Raw genomic sequence first — 16337 nt, forward strand, 5'->3', positions numbered from 1 at the left:
TAAAAGTGTGCGGGTACTAGACTGGCCTGCCTGTAGTCCAGACCTGTCTCCCATTAAAAATGTGTTTTGCAATATGAAGGCTGCTTTTGGCTTGTGTAGGTGCCTAAAAATTCACCCTCTTGACAATTGTGCAAAAAAAAAAAGAAAAGTGGTAAAAGTTTGTTAACGGACAGGGGTGCGAGGTCAGCCTGGCCCGGAAAAACCATCACCGTACACAACCGTGATAAAGTGCAAGACTTCTGACCAGTGGGTCGCTCGCAGCCACACCAAAAAAATATCTTGTGTTTGCCTTTGAGGACTTGGCGACCTTTTACCACATTCTTCTCAAAGAGACACTTTGTTATTGGCCTCCACTCGGGACCGGAGCGCCATCAAGGCCGTGACGGCAAAATGATGCAACACACGCACACGCACACCAACACACACACACACACACACACACACACACACACACACACACACACACACACACACACACACACGCATTTCTGACCTTCTGGAGACCTGAGAAAAAAGCCTCCCTCTTTAGGAGCAGCCTTTCTAGATATATAAAGAAGTGTATTTACAACATGAATAATATAAACATACTACGCACATATAAAAAAAGCTTTTTGTGAAAATGAGTTTGAAATTCACAAAAAAAAGGTCAACATTTCACAAGAGAAACTTAACATTTTTGCAGTATTGTAATAAAAGTCCTCATTTTACTCAACCAAAGTCAAAATGTTGCAAGAAAAACTGAACATGTGTGCAATATTATGATAAAAGTTGGAATTTTACTCAATAACAGTCGAAATTTTACAAGAAAAGCTTATGATGTTGGCAATTTTATGAAAAGAGTCCTAATTTTAACAGACAAAAGTTGCAGTTTTATAAGAAATTAACATTTGGGCATTATAATAATAAAAATCTGAATTTTGCCTGGCAAAATGATGACAAAAGGTAAAAGCTTGTTGTGAAAAATGAGTTGAAGTTTCACATGAAAAAGGCCACAATTTCACAAGAAAAAGTTAGAATTTTGGCATTTTTATAATGAAAGTCATTTTACTCATCGCAAGTCAAAATGTTACAAGAAAAACTGAACATGTGTGCAATATTATGATTAAAAAGTTGGAATTTTACTCAAAAACAGTTGCAACTTTACAACACAAGGTTAAAATTTTAGCAATTTTATGAAAAAAGTCGTCATTTTACTCGACAAAAGTCACAATTTTATAAGAAAACTTAAAAATTTGGGCAATATTATAATAATAATGGGAAGTTTGCTTGGCAAAATGATGACAAAAGATAAAAGTTTGTTGTGAAAAATTTGTTGGAATTTCACAAGAAAAAGGTCACAATTTCACAATAAAATGTATAATTTTGGCAGTGTTATAATAAAAGTTCAAATTTTACTCAACGCACGTCAAAATATTACAAGAAAAACTGAACGTGTGTGCAATATTATGATAAAAGTTGGGATTTTACTCAATTAAAGTCGCAATTTTACAAGAAAATCTTAAAATGTTTGCAATTTTATGAAAAGAGTCGTCATTTTACTCGACAAAAGTCACAATTTTATAAGAAAACTTTAACATGTTGGCAAAATTATAATAATAATGGGATTTTTTTTTAGCAAAATGATGACTAAGACAAAAGCTTTTTGTGAAAATTCAGTAGGAATTTTACAAGAAAATTTTAATTTTGGCAGTATTATAATAAAATTTGTCATTTTACTCAACACAAGTCAAAATGTTACAAGAAAAACTGAACGTGTGTGCAGAATTATGATAAAAGTTGGAATTTTACTCAAAAACAGTTGCAACTTTACAACACAAGGTTAAAATTTTAGCAATTTTATGAAAAAAGTCGTCATTTTACTCGACAAAAGTCACAATTTTATAAGAAAACTTAAAAATTTGGGCAATATTATAATAATAATGGGAAGTTTGCTTGGCAAAATGATGACAAAAGATAAAAGTTTGTTGTGAAAAATTTGTTGGAATTTCACAAGAAAAAGGTCACAATTTCACAATAAAATGTATAATTTTGGCAGTGTTATAATAAAAGTTCAAATTTTACTCAACGCACGTCAAAATATTACAAGAAAAACTGAACGTGTGTGCAATATTATGATAAAAGTTGGGATTTTACTCAATTAAAGTCGCAATTTTACAAGAAAATCTTAAAATGTTTGCAATTTTATGAAAAGAGTCGTCATTTTACTCGACAAAAGTCACAATTTTATAAGAAAACTTTAACATGTTGGCAAAATTATAATAATAATGGGATTTTTTTTTAGCAAAATGATGACTAAGACAAAAGCTTTTTGTGAAAATTCAGTAGGAATTTTACAAGAAAATTTTAATTTTGGCAGTATTATAATAAAATTTGTCATTTTACTCAACACAAGTCAAAATGTTACAAGAAAAACTGAACGTGTGTGCAGAATTATGATAAAAGTTGGAATTTTACTCAATAACGGTCGAAATTTTACAAGAAAAGCTAAAAATGTTGGCAATTTTATGAAAAGAGTCATAATTTTAACAGACAAAAGTCGCAATTTTATTAGAAAACTAACATTTGGGCATTATAATAATAAAAATCTGAATTTTGCTTGGCAAAATGATGACAAAAGATAAAAGCTTGTTGTGAAAAATGAGTTGAAATTTCACAAGAAAAAGTTTGAATTTTGGCATTTTTATAATGAAAGTCATCATTTTACTCATCAGAAGTCAAAATGTTACAAGAAAAACTGATTATTTGTGCAATATTATGATTAGAAAGTTAGAATTTTACTCAAAAACAGTCGCAACTTTACAAGACAAGGTTGAAGTTTGAGCAATTTTATGAAAATAGTCGTCCTTTTACTCGACAGAAGTCACAATTTTATAAGGAAACTTAAAAATTTGGGCAATATTATAATAATAATCTGAATTTTGCTTGGCAAAATGATGACAAAAGATAAAAGCTTGTTGTGAAAAATTTGATGGAATTTCACAAGAAAAAGGTCACAATTTCCCAAGTATATGTATAATTTTGGCAGTGTTATAATGAAAGTTCAAATTTTACTCAACGCAAGTCAAAATATTACAAGAAAAACGGAACGTGTGTGCAATATTATGATAAAAGTTGGACTTTTACTCAATAACAGTCGCAATTTTACAAGAAAAGCTTAAAATTTTGGCAATTTTATGAATAGAGTTGTCATTTTACTCGACAAAAGTCACAATTTTATAAGAAAACTCAAATGTTGGCAAAATTATAATAATAATGGGATTTTTTCTTAGCAAAATGATGACTAAGACAAAAGCTTTTTGTGAAAATTCAGTAGGAATTTTACAAGAAAATTTTAATTTTGGCAGTATTATAATAAAATTTGTCATTTTACTCAACACAAGTCAAAATGTTACAAGAAAAACTGAACGTGTGTGCAATATTATGATTAAAAAGTTGGAATTTTACTCAAAAACAGTCGCAACTTTACAACACAAGGTTAAAATTTTAGCAATTTTATGAAAAAAGTCGTCATTTTACTCGACAAAAGTCACAATTTTATAAAAAAAACTAATATTTGGGCATTAATATAATAAAAATCTGAATTTTGCTTGTCAAAATGATGACAAAAGATAAAAGCTTGTTGTGAAAAATGAGTTGAAATTTCACAAGAAAAAGTTTGAATTTTGGCATTTTTATAATGAAAGTCATCATTTTACTCATCGCAAGTCAAAATGTTACAAGAAAAACTGATTATGTGTGCAATATTATGATTAGAAAGTTAGAATTTTACTCAAAAACAGTCGCAACTTTACAAGACAAAGTTAAAGTTTGAGCAATTTTATGAAAATAGTCGTCCTTTTACTCGACAAAAGTCACAATTTTATAAGGAAACTTAAAAATGTGGGCAATATTATAATAATAATAATCTGAATTTTGCTTGGCAAAATGATGACAAAAGATAAAAGCTTGTTGTTATAATAAAAGTTCAAATTTTACTCAACGCAAGTCAAAATATTACAAGAAAAACTGAACGTGTGTGCAATATTATGATAAAAGTTGGACTTTTACTCAATAACAGTCGCAATTTTACAAGAAAAGCTTAAAATTTTGGCAATTTTATGAAAAGAGTCGTCATTTTACTCGACAAAAGTCACAATTTTATAAGAAAAGTAACATGTTGGCAAAATTATAATAATAATGGGAATTTTGCTTGGTAAAATGATGACAAACACAAAAGCTTTTTGTGAAAAATCAGTTGTAATTTTACAAGAAAATTTGAATTTTGGCAGTATTATAATAAAATTTGTCATTTTACTCAACACAAGTCAAAATGTTACAAGAAAAACTGAACGTGTGTGCAGAATTATGATAAAAGTTGGGATTTTACTCAATTAAAGTCGCAATTTTACAAGAAAATCTTAAAATGTTTGCAATTTTATGAAAAGAGTCGTCATTTTACTCGACAAAAGTCACAATTTTATAAGAAAACTTTAACATGTTGGCAAAATTATAATAATAATGGGATTTTTTTTTAGCAAAATGATGACTAAGACAAAAGCTTTTTGTGAAAATTCAGTAGGAATTTTACAAGAAAATTTTAATTTTGGCAGTATTATAATAAAATTTGTCATTTTACTCAAAACAAGTCAAAATGTTACAAGAAAAACTGAATGTGTGTGCCGAATTATGATAAAAGTTGGAATTTTACTCAATAACGGTCGAAATTTTACAAGAAAAGCTAAAAATGTTGGCAATTTTATGAAAAGAGTCATATTTTTAACAGACAAAAGTCGCAATTTTATAAGAAAACTAACATTTGGGCATTATAATAATAAAAATCTGAATTTTGCTTGGCAAAATGATGACAAAAGATAAAAGCTTGTTGTGAAAAATGAGTTGAAATTTCACAAGAAAAAGTTTGAATTTTGGCATTTTTATAATGAAAGTCATCATTTTACTCATCGCAAGTCAAAATGTTACAAGAAAAACTGATTATGTGTGCAATATTATGATTAGAAAGTTAGAATTTTACTCAAAAACAGTCGCAACTTTACAAGACAAGGTTGAATTTTGAGCAATTTTATGAAAATAGTCGTCCTTTTACTCGACAAAAGTCACAATTTTATAAGGAAACTTAAAAATTTGGGCAATATTATAATAATAATCTGAATTTTGCTTGGCAAAATGATGACAAAAGATAAAAGCTTGTTGTGAAAAATTTGATGGAATTTCACAAGAAAAAGGTCACAATTTCCCAAGTATATGTATAATTTTGGCAGTGTTATAATAAAAGTTCAAATTTTACTCAACGCAAGTCAAAATATTACAAGAAAAACAGAACGTGTGTGCAATATTATGATAAAAGTTGGACTTTTACTCAATAACAGTCGCAATTTTACAAGAAAAGCTTAAAATTTTGGCAATTTTATGAATAGAGTTGTCATTTTACTCGACAAAAGTCACAACTTTATAAGAAAACTAAAATGTTGGCAAAATTATAATAATAATGGGATTTTTTCTTAGCAAAATGATGACTAAGACAAAAGCTTTTTGTGAAAATTCAGTAGGAATTTTACAAGCAAATTTTAATTTTGGCAGTAATATAATAAAATTTGTCATTTTACTCAACACAAGTAAAAATGTTACAAGAAAAACTGAACGTGTGTGCAATACTATGATTAAAAAGTTGGAATTTTACTCAAAAGCAGTCGCAACTTTACAACACAAGGTTAAAATTTTAGCAATTTTATGAAAAAAGTCACCATTTTACTCGGCAAAAGTCACAATTTTATAAAAAAACTAATATTTGGGTATTAATATAATAAAAATCTGAATTTTTCTTGGCAAAATGATGACAAAAGATAAAAGCTTGTTGTGAAAAATGAGTTGAAATTTCACAAGAAAAAGTTTGAATTTTGGCATTTTTATAATGAAAGTCATCATTTTACTCATCGCAAGTCAAAATGTTACAAGAAAAACTGATTATGTGTGCGATATTATGATTAGAAAGTTAGAATTTTACTCAAAAACAGTCGCAACTTTACAAGACAAAGTTAAAGTTTGAGCGATTTTATGAAAATAGTCGTCCTTTTACTCGACAAAAGTCACAATTTTATAAGGAAACTTAAAAAAGTGGGCAATATTATAATAATAATAATCTGAATTTTGCTTGGCAAAATGATGACAAAAGATAAAAGCTTGTTGTGAAAAATTTGTTGGAATTTCACAAGAAAAAGGTCACAATTTCCAAAGTATATGTATAATTTTTGCAGTGTTATAATAAAAGTTCAAATTTTACTCAACGCAAGTCAAAATATTACAAGAAAAACTGAACGTGTGTGCAATATTATGATAAAAGTTGGAATTTTACTCAATAACAGTCGCAATTTTACAAGAAAAGCTTAAAATTTTGGCAATTTTATGAAAAGAGTCGTCATTTTACTCGACAAAAGTCACAATTTTATAAGAAAACTAACATGTTGGCAAAATTATAATAATAATGGGAATTTTGCTTGGTAAAATGATGACAAACACAAAAGCTTTTTGTGAAAAATCAGTTGGAATTTTACAAGAAAATTTGAATTTTGGCAGTATTATAATAAAATTTGTCATTTTACTCAACACAAGTCAAAATGTGACAAGAAAAACTGAACGTGTGTGCAGAATTATGATAAAAGTTGGGATTTTACTCAATTAAAGTCGCAATTTTACAAGAAAATCTTAAAATGTTTGCAATTTTATGAAAAGAGTCGTCATTTTACTCGACAAAAGTCACAATTTTATAAGAAAACTTTAACGTGTTGGCAATATTATAATAATAATGGGAATTTTGTTTGGCAAAATGATGACAAAGACAAAAGCTTTTTTGTGAAAAATGAGTTTGAATTTCACAAGAAAAATGTCACAATTTCACAAGAAAAACTTAGAATTTTGGCATTTTTATAACGAAAATCGTCATTTTACTCATCGCAAGTCAAAATGGTACAAGAAAAACTAAACGTGTGCAATACTATGATTAAAAAGTTAGAATTTTACTCAAAAACATTCGCAACTATACAAAACAAGGTTAAAGTTTTAGCAATTTTATGAAAATAGTCGTCATTTTACGCGACAAAAGTCACAATTTAGAAGGAAACTTAAAAATTTGGGCGATATTCTAATAATAATGGGAATTTTGCTTGGCAAAATGATGACAAAAGATAAAAGCTTGTTGTGAAAAATTAGTTGGAATTTCAGAAGAAAAAGGTCAAAATTTCACAATAAAATGTATAATTTTGGCAGTGTTATAATAAAAGTTCAAATTTTACTCAACGCAAGTCAAAATATTACAAGAAAAACTGAAAATGTGTGCAGTATTATGATTAAAAAGTTGGAATTTTACTCAAAAACAGTCGCAACTTTACAAGACAAGGTTAAAGCTTTAGCAATTTTATGAAAAGAGTCATCATTTTACTCGACAAAAGTCACAATTTTATAAGGAAACTTAAAAATTTGGGCAATATTATGAAAATAATGGGAATTTTGCTTTGCAAAATGATGACAAAGACAAAAGCCTTTTGTGAAAAATCAGTTGGAATTTCACCAAAAAATAAAATTTTTGGCATTTTTATAATAAAAGTCTTTTACTCAACACAAGTCAAAATTTTACAAGAAAAACTCAACATGTGTGCAATATTATGATAAAAGTTGGAATTTTACAAGCAAGGCTTATAATTTTGCCAATTTCATGAAAAAGAGTCGGAATTTTACTCAACAAAAGTCGCAATTTTGTAATAAAACTTAAACATTCTGGCAAGTGTTAATAATAATGGGAATTTTGCTTGGCAAAATGATGACAAAGACAAAAGCTTTTTGTGAAAAATTAATTGGAATTTCACAAGAAAAAATTCACAATTTCACGAGAAAAATTTGGAATTTCAGCATTTTTATAATAAAAGTCGCCATTTCACTCAACACAAGTCAAAATGTTACAAGAAATACGGAACGTGTGTGCAATATTATGATAAAAGTTGGAATTTTACTCAATAACAGTTGTAATTTTACAAGACAAGCTTAACATTAAGGCAATTCTATGAAAATATTTGTAAATTTACTTAACAAAAGTCACAATTTTGTAAGAAAACTTTTAAATTTTGGCAATACAGTAATAATCGGGATTTTGCTTGGTCTCAAAAAATTATAGTATTTTACAAGAACAACATAAACATGTGCAACATTGTCATAACAGTCAGATTTTTATATGACAAATGTCACCATTTTGCATTAAAAAGTAATAATTGTACGGGAAACAGAAAGAATATGAGAAATTATTCCCAATCTTATAAGAAAAAAAGTCGACACATTGTAAGAAAAAGACTTCCTTTAGTTCATTTATTTTATTTTGTTTGTAATTGGTTTTAAATCTTCATTATTTACTTCAGGTTATTACAGTATGTCTCTATATACATATTTTTATTTATTTAAACACATTTTGGCCAAAGGGGGCACATTTCAATGTCTTACACACACTTGTCATTTCATATGTTGACCAGAGCGGGAGCACTTCAGATTTTTAGACAGACTTGTTATTTCATATGTTGACAGTCAATTTGTTTGGGACCACGGCCTCATATTGATAGATGTCACCACAAATGAGACATTGTCTATTAGATGCAATGTTATTGGGACCATGATTTATGTCATCACTTGTTCACACCTCATATGGAAGATACTTTTCCTCCTTCATGTCTCAAGAAGGCTAGAAATACAAGGACACACACACAAACACACACACACACACACACACACACACACACACACACACACTTGTATGTCGTACCTTCTTGAGACCTGAGAAAAAAAACCTCCCTTTTTAGGAGCAGCCTTTCTAGATATATAAAGAAGTGTATTTACAACAAGAATAATATATACATACTATGCAAGCATAAAAAAAAAGCTTATGGAAAAATGAGTTGGAGTTTCACGAGAAAAAGGTCAAAATTTCACAAGAAAAATTTACAATTTTGGCAGTATTATAACAAAAGTCCTCATTTTACTCAACACAAGTCAAAATGTTACAAGAAAAACAGAACATGTGTGCGATATTATGATAAAAGTTAGAATTTTTCTCAACAACTGTCGCAATTTTACAAGAAAAGCTTAAAATTTGGGTAATTTTATGAAAAGAGTCGTCATTTTAATCGACAAAAGTCGCAATGGTATAAGACAATTTTGACATTCTGGAAATATTTTAATAACAATGGGAATTTTGCTTGGCAAAATGATGACCACAGACAAAATCTTTTTGTGAAAAATCAGTTGGAATTTCGCAAGAAACTTTGAATTTTGGCATTTTTATAATAAAAGTCGTCATTTTACTCAAAACAAGTCAAAATGTTACAAGAAAAACAGAACATGTGTGCGATATTATGATAAAAGTTGGAATTTTACTCAACAACTGTCGCAATTTTACAAGAAAAGCTTAAAATTTTGGTAATTTTATGAAAAGAGTCGTCATTTTACTCGACAAAAGTCACAATGTTATAAGACAATTTTGACATTCTGGCAATATTTTAATAACAATGGGAATTTTGCTTGGCAAAATGATGACCACAGACTAAATCGTTTTGTGAAAAATCAGTTGGAATTTCGCAAGAAACTTTGAATTTTGGCATTTTTATAATAAAAGTCGTCATTTTACTCAAAACAAGTCAAAATGTTACAGGAAAAACTGAACATGTGCAATATAGTGATTAAAAAGTTGGAATTTTACTCAATAACTGTTGTAATTTTACAAGAAAGGCTTAAAATGTTGCCAATTTTATAAAAAAAGTTGTCATTTTACTTGACAAAAGTCACAATTTTATAAGAAAACCTTAAAATGTTGGCAATATTATAATATACTGAAATTTGCTTGGCAAAATGATGCCAAAAGACAAAAGCTTGTTGTGAAAAATCGGTTGGCATTTCATAAGGTCACAATTTCACAAGAAAAAACTTAGAATTTTGGCAATGTTATAATAAAAGTCGTCATTTCACTCAACACAAGTCAAAATTTTACAATAAAAACTAAACGTGTGCAATATTATGATAAAAGTTGGAATTTTACTCAATGACAGTCGCAATTTTACAAGAAAACTAACATTTTGGCAATTTAATGAATTTTATGAAAAGAGTTGTAATTTTACTCGACAAAAGTTGCAATTTTGTAAGAAAACTTCAGAATTTGGACAATATTATAATAATACTCTGGATTTTGCTTGGCAAAATGATGACAAAAGTCATCATTTTACTCAAAAAAATGTCACTGTTTTACAAGAACAACAAAACAATGAGCAATATTGTGATAAAAGTCAGATTTTTATATGACATATGTCACTATTTTGCATTAAAAAGTAATAATGTTACATTAAAAAAGTAATTTTTTTGGGAAAATATTGCAATATTACAGACACAGACAGAAGATGAGAAATTGTTCCCAATATTATAAGAAAAAGGTTGAAACATTGTGAGAAAAAGACTGCTTTTAGTTCTTTTATTTCATTTTGTTATTTCATTTTAATCGTCATTATTTACTTCAAGTTGTTACAGTATGTCTCTATATACATGTTTATTAATTTATTTTAATTAATTTTGACCAAAGGGCACATTTCAATGTCTTACACACACTTGTTATTACATATGTTGGCCAGACGGGGAGTACTTCCAAGTTTTTACACACACTTGTTATTTCATATGTTGACAGTCAATTTTTGGGGGACCACCCTCATTTCGAAATTCGCAATATTATAAGAAAACTTGAAAACGTTGGCAATGTTTTAATAACAATGGGAATTTTGCTTCGTAAAATGATGACAAAAGACAAAAGCTTTTTGTGAAAAATGAGTTGGAATTTCACTAGATAAAGGTCACAATTTCACAAGTAAAACTTATCATTTTTGCAGTATTATAATAAAAGTCATAATTTTACTCAACACAAGTACAAATGTTACAAGGAAGACTGAGTATTTTTTGGCAATATTTTGATAAAAGTTGGATTTTCACTCAATAACTGTTGCAATTTTACAAGAAAAGCTGAACATTTTGGCAATTTTATGAAAAGAGTCGTAATTTTACTCGAGAAAAGTTACAATTTTCAAAAAAAAAACTTAAAAATGTTGCCAATATTATAGTAATAATCGGAATTTTACTTGGCAAAATGATGACAGAAGTCAATATTTTACTAGAAAAATGTCAGTATTTTACAAGAACAACAAAAAAAGGGTCAATATTGTGATAAAAGTCTGACTTTTATACGACAAATGTCACCATTTTGCATTAAAAAGTAATAATTTTACAACAAAATATTGCAACATTACAGACCCCGAAAGAATATAAGAAATTGTTCCCAATATCATAAGAAAAAGGTTGTAACATTGGGAGAAAAAGACTACTTTTAGTTATTTTATTTCATTTTCTTTGTAATTGGTGTTTAATCGTCATTATTTACTTCAAGTTGTTACAGTATGTCTCTATATACATGTTTATTAATTTATTTTAATTAATTTTGACCAAAGGGCACATTTCAATGTCTTACACACACATGTTATTACATATGTTGGCCAGACGGGGAGTACTTCCAAGTTTTTACACACACTTGTTATTTCATATGTTGACAGTCAATTTTTTGGGGACCACCCTCATTTCGGAATTCGCAATATTATAAGAAAACTTGAAAACGTTGGCAATGTTTTAATAACAATGGGAATTTTGCTTCGTAAAATGATGACAAAAGACAAAAGCTTTTTGTGAAAAATGAGTTGGAATTTCACTAGAAAAAGGTCACGATTTCACAAGTAGAACTTATAATTTTAGCAGTATTATAATAAATAATAAAAAATGTTATAAGGAAGACTGAACATTTGTCGGCAATATTTTGACAAAAGTTGGATTTTCACTCAATAACTGTTGCAATTTTACAAGAAAAGCTGAACATTTTGGCAATTTTATGAAAAGAGTCGTAATTTTACTCGAGAAAAGTTACAATTTTCAAAAAAAAAACTTTAAAATGTTGGCAATATTATAGTAATAATCGGAATTTTACTTCGTAAAATGATGACAAAAGTCAAAAAATGTCACTATTTTACAAGAACAACAAAAAATGGGCAATATTGTGATTAAGGTCAAATTTTTATACGACAAATGTCACCATTTTGCATTAAAAAGTAATAATTTTACATTAAAAAGTAATAGTTTTACAAGAAAATATTGCAACATTGCAGAAACCGAAAGAATATGAGAAATTGTTCCCAATTTTATAAGAAAAAGTCCACTGCTTTTAGTTCATTTATTTTAGTTTTTGTTTGTAATTGGTTTTTAATCTTCATTATTTACTTCAAGTTATTACAGTATGTCTCTATGTACATTTTTTTTTTTTTTAATACATTTTGGCCAAAAGGGGGCCCATTTTGGAACTTATGTTAGCACAACTACTTCATGTCCCCGTCGCCACTCTCTTAAACTATGAAAAAACTCCAAAGTGTCACATGAGGGTGAGTATGAAGTCATCTTTGCCACCCTGAATGGACATACCACACCTTTAAATAGACACACGGTCTATTTAAAGTGACGCACCCACACACTTCTCTGCCAATTTTTACAACTCCTTTATTCAGCACCGTGACTTTAAATACAATCATTTAATATCATTTGGTGGCAACAAAGCCCATGTTTGGGTGTTACAATAATACAAAATTACAAGAAAATATCCAACAGAAGCGGGCAAGAAGTATTTCAACCGTGAACAAAGCAAAATATGCGCCGGAGACACGAAAGTGACTCCGTGTTGTCTATTGCTGACTCCTATTATTGTGCAGAAATATGAGGAACATACTACAAAAGTATACTTTTATTTCTGATACGTCTTTAAGTTCTATTTCAAGTCACTAACACCACCGGCCAAGTTTTCCTGGCAGAGTGAGACGTCTTGTTCGCCGACTATCTTCGTGTTTTTGCGCTCAGTCAAGAGCAAGGAGAGGGCGGGACAAAACTCGCGGGCATACAGAGACAGCAATGTTAAGAGTTAAAACATTTCATTACTGTGATGAAAAAATATTAAGTATAACTTTAAATTTATCGTAATTGACGCGATAATTGTGTTTTTCATTTTTTTTTACTGTTAAGAGTTAAAACATTTCATTAATGCGATGAAAAAAAATTGAGTATGACTTTAAATATTTCTCGTAATTGACGCGATAATGTTTGTTTTTTATTGTTAAGAGTTAAAACATTTCATTAACACGATTTAAAAAATTAAATATGACTTTAAATTTATCGTAATTTTTTTTTATTGTAATTTTTTTTACTGTTAAGAGTTAAACTATTTCATTAATGGTATTAAAAAACATTAAATATGACTTTAAATAATTTATCGTAATTCACGCAATAATTCTACTTTTTTTCACTTATTTCTTTTTTTTACTGTCAAAAGTTTAAAATGTCATTAACGCGATTAAAAAACATATCGAATATGACTTTAAATTTATTGTAATTGATGAGTTAATTATTTTTTTGTTTTTGTTTTTTTTTACTGTTAAGAGTTAAAACATTTCATTAACGCGATTAAAGAAATTAAATATGACTTTGAATAATTCAGAGTAGTTGACGCAATAATTATGTTTTTTTTTGTTTTTTGCTGTTAAAAGTCAAAACATTTCATGAACACGATTTAAAAACATATTTAATATGACTTTAAATTTATCGTAATTGACGTGGTAATTATGTTTGTTTTTTATTGTTAAGAGTTAAAACATTTCATTAACACGATTTAAAAAGATTAAATATGACTTTAAATTTATCGTAATTTTTTTTTACTGTAATTTTTTTTACTGTTAACAGTTAAACTATTTTATTAATGGGATTAAAAAACATTAAATATGACTTTAAATAATTTATCGTAATTCACGCAATAATTCTACTTTTTTTCACTTATTTCTTTTTTTTACTGTCAAAAGTTTAAAAATGTCATTAACACGATTAAAAAACATATCGAATATGACTTTAAATTTATTGTAATTGATGAGTTAATTATTTTTTTTTATTTTTTATTTTTTTACTGTTAAGAGTTAAAACATTTTATTAACGCGATTAAAGAAATTAAATATGACTTTGAATAATTCAGAGTAGTTGACGCAATAATTATGTTTTTTTTTGTTTTTTGCTGTTAAAAGTCAAAACATTTCATGAACACGATTTAAAAACATATTTAATATGACTTTAAATTTCTCGTAATTGACGCGGTAATTATGTTTGTTTTTTTATTGTTAAGAGTTGAAACATTTCATTAACACGATTTAAAAAGATTAAATATGACTTTAAATTTATTGTAATTTTTTTTACTGTAATTTTTTTTACAGTTAAGAGTTAAAATATTTCATTAATGGGATTAAAAAACATTAAATATGACTTTAAATAATTTATCGTAATTCACGAAATAATTTTACTTTATTTCACTTATTTCTTTTTTTTACTGTCAAAAGTTTAAAATGTCATTAACGCGATTAAAAAACATATCGAATATGACTTTAAATTTATTGTAATTGTTGAGATAATTGCTTTTTAATTTTTATTTTTTTACTGTTAAGAGTTAAAACATTTCATTAACGCGATTAAAGAAATTAAATATGACTTTAAATAATTCATAGTAGTGACGCGATAATTGTTTTTTTTTGTTTTTTTACTGTTAAAAGTTAAAACATTTCATGAAAACGATTTGAAAACATATTTAATATGACTATAAATGTATCGTAATTGACGCGATAATTATGTTTTTTATTTTTTTACTGTTAAGAGTTAAAACATTTCATTAACGCGATTAAAGAAATTAAATATGACTTTAAATAATTCATAGTAGTGACGCGATAATTGTTTTTTTTTGTTTTTTTACTGTTAAAAGTTAAAACATTTCATGAAAACGATTTGAAAACATATTTAATATGACTTTAAATGTATCGTAATTGACGCGATAATTATGTTTTTTATTTTTTTACTGTTAAGAGTTAAAACATTTCATTAACGCGATTAAAGAAATTAAATATGACTTTAAATAATTAATAGTAGTTGACGCGATAATTGTTTTTTTTTGTTTTTTTACTGTTAAAAGTTAAAACATTTCATGAAAACGATTTGAAAACATATTCAATATGACTTTAAATGTGTCATAATTGATGCGATAATTATGTTTTTTATGTTTTTTTACTGTTAAGAGTTAAAACATTTCATTAATGCAATGAAAAAATATGTAATATGACTTTAAATATTTATCATAATTGACGCGATAATGATTTATTTTTATGAATTTTTTAAAGAAATTGTATTTATCGTAATTGATGCTATAATTCTATTTTATTATTTAAAAACATTTTTGTTAAGTTAAAACATTTCATTAATGCGATTAAAAAAAATTATATATGACTTTAAATAATTAATCATAATTGACGCGATAATTGTTCTTTATTTTATTTTTATTTTTTTACTGTTAAGTTAAAATATTCATTAACGCGATTAAAAAACATTATATATGACTTTACATTATCGTAATTGACGGGATAATTATGTTTTTTTATGTTTATTTTTTTTATTATTGAGAGTTAAAAAATGTCATTAACGCGAACAAAAAATATTAATTATGAATTTGAATAATTTATCGTAATTGACACATTGATTTATTTTTATTAGTATTTTTGTTTTCTTAAATACAACAATTGTATTTATCGTAATTGACACGATAATGATTTTTATTTTTATTCTTTTTTATATACAACAAATGTATTTATTGTAATTGACGCGATATTGATTTATTTATATTTTTAGAAATTAAAAAAAAACAATTGTATTTGTCACAATTGACGCGATCATGATGTTTTTTTATTCAAAAACATTTCGGTTAAGAGTTAAAACCTTTCATTAACGCGATTAAAAACATTAAATATGACTTTAAATAATTAATCATAATTGACGCGATAATTGTTTTTTTATTTTATTTATTTTTTTACTGTGAAGTGTTAAGACATTTTAATAACACGATTAAAAAACATTAAATATGACTTTAAATAATTTATCATAATTGACACTAATTATGTTTTTTTATTCTTATTCTTTTATTATTGACAGTTAAAACATGTCATTATGCGAATAAAAAACATTAATTATGAATTTGAATAATTTATCGTAATTGACGCAATAATGATTTATTTTTATTTGTATTTTTTTTTTTAATACAATTGTATTTATCGTAATTGACGCGAAAAAGATTTATTTTAATTGCTATTCATTTTTTTTAAAATACAAAAATTGTAATTGATGCGATACTTATGTTTTTTTATTTAAAAACATTTTTGTTG

The 16337-nt window shown here is 26.9% G+C and overlaps 1 protein-coding gene across 1 annotated transcript in view; it reads right to left on the reverse strand.

Annotated features, from left to right (window-relative positions):
* The window catches only part of LOC133560962 (synapsin-3-like), a 274400-nt gene that overhangs the window by 181377 nt on the left and 76686 nt on the right, over positions 1-16337 (reverse strand). The window lies entirely within an intron of this gene.

Source organism: Nerophis ophidion, linkage group LG10, assembly GCF_033978795.1.
Source record: "Nerophis ophidion isolate RoL-2023_Sa linkage group LG10, RoL_Noph_v1.0, whole genome shotgun sequence".
Taxonomy (NCBI): Eukaryota; Metazoa; Chordata; class Actinopteri; order Syngnathiformes; family Syngnathidae; genus Nerophis; species Nerophis ophidion.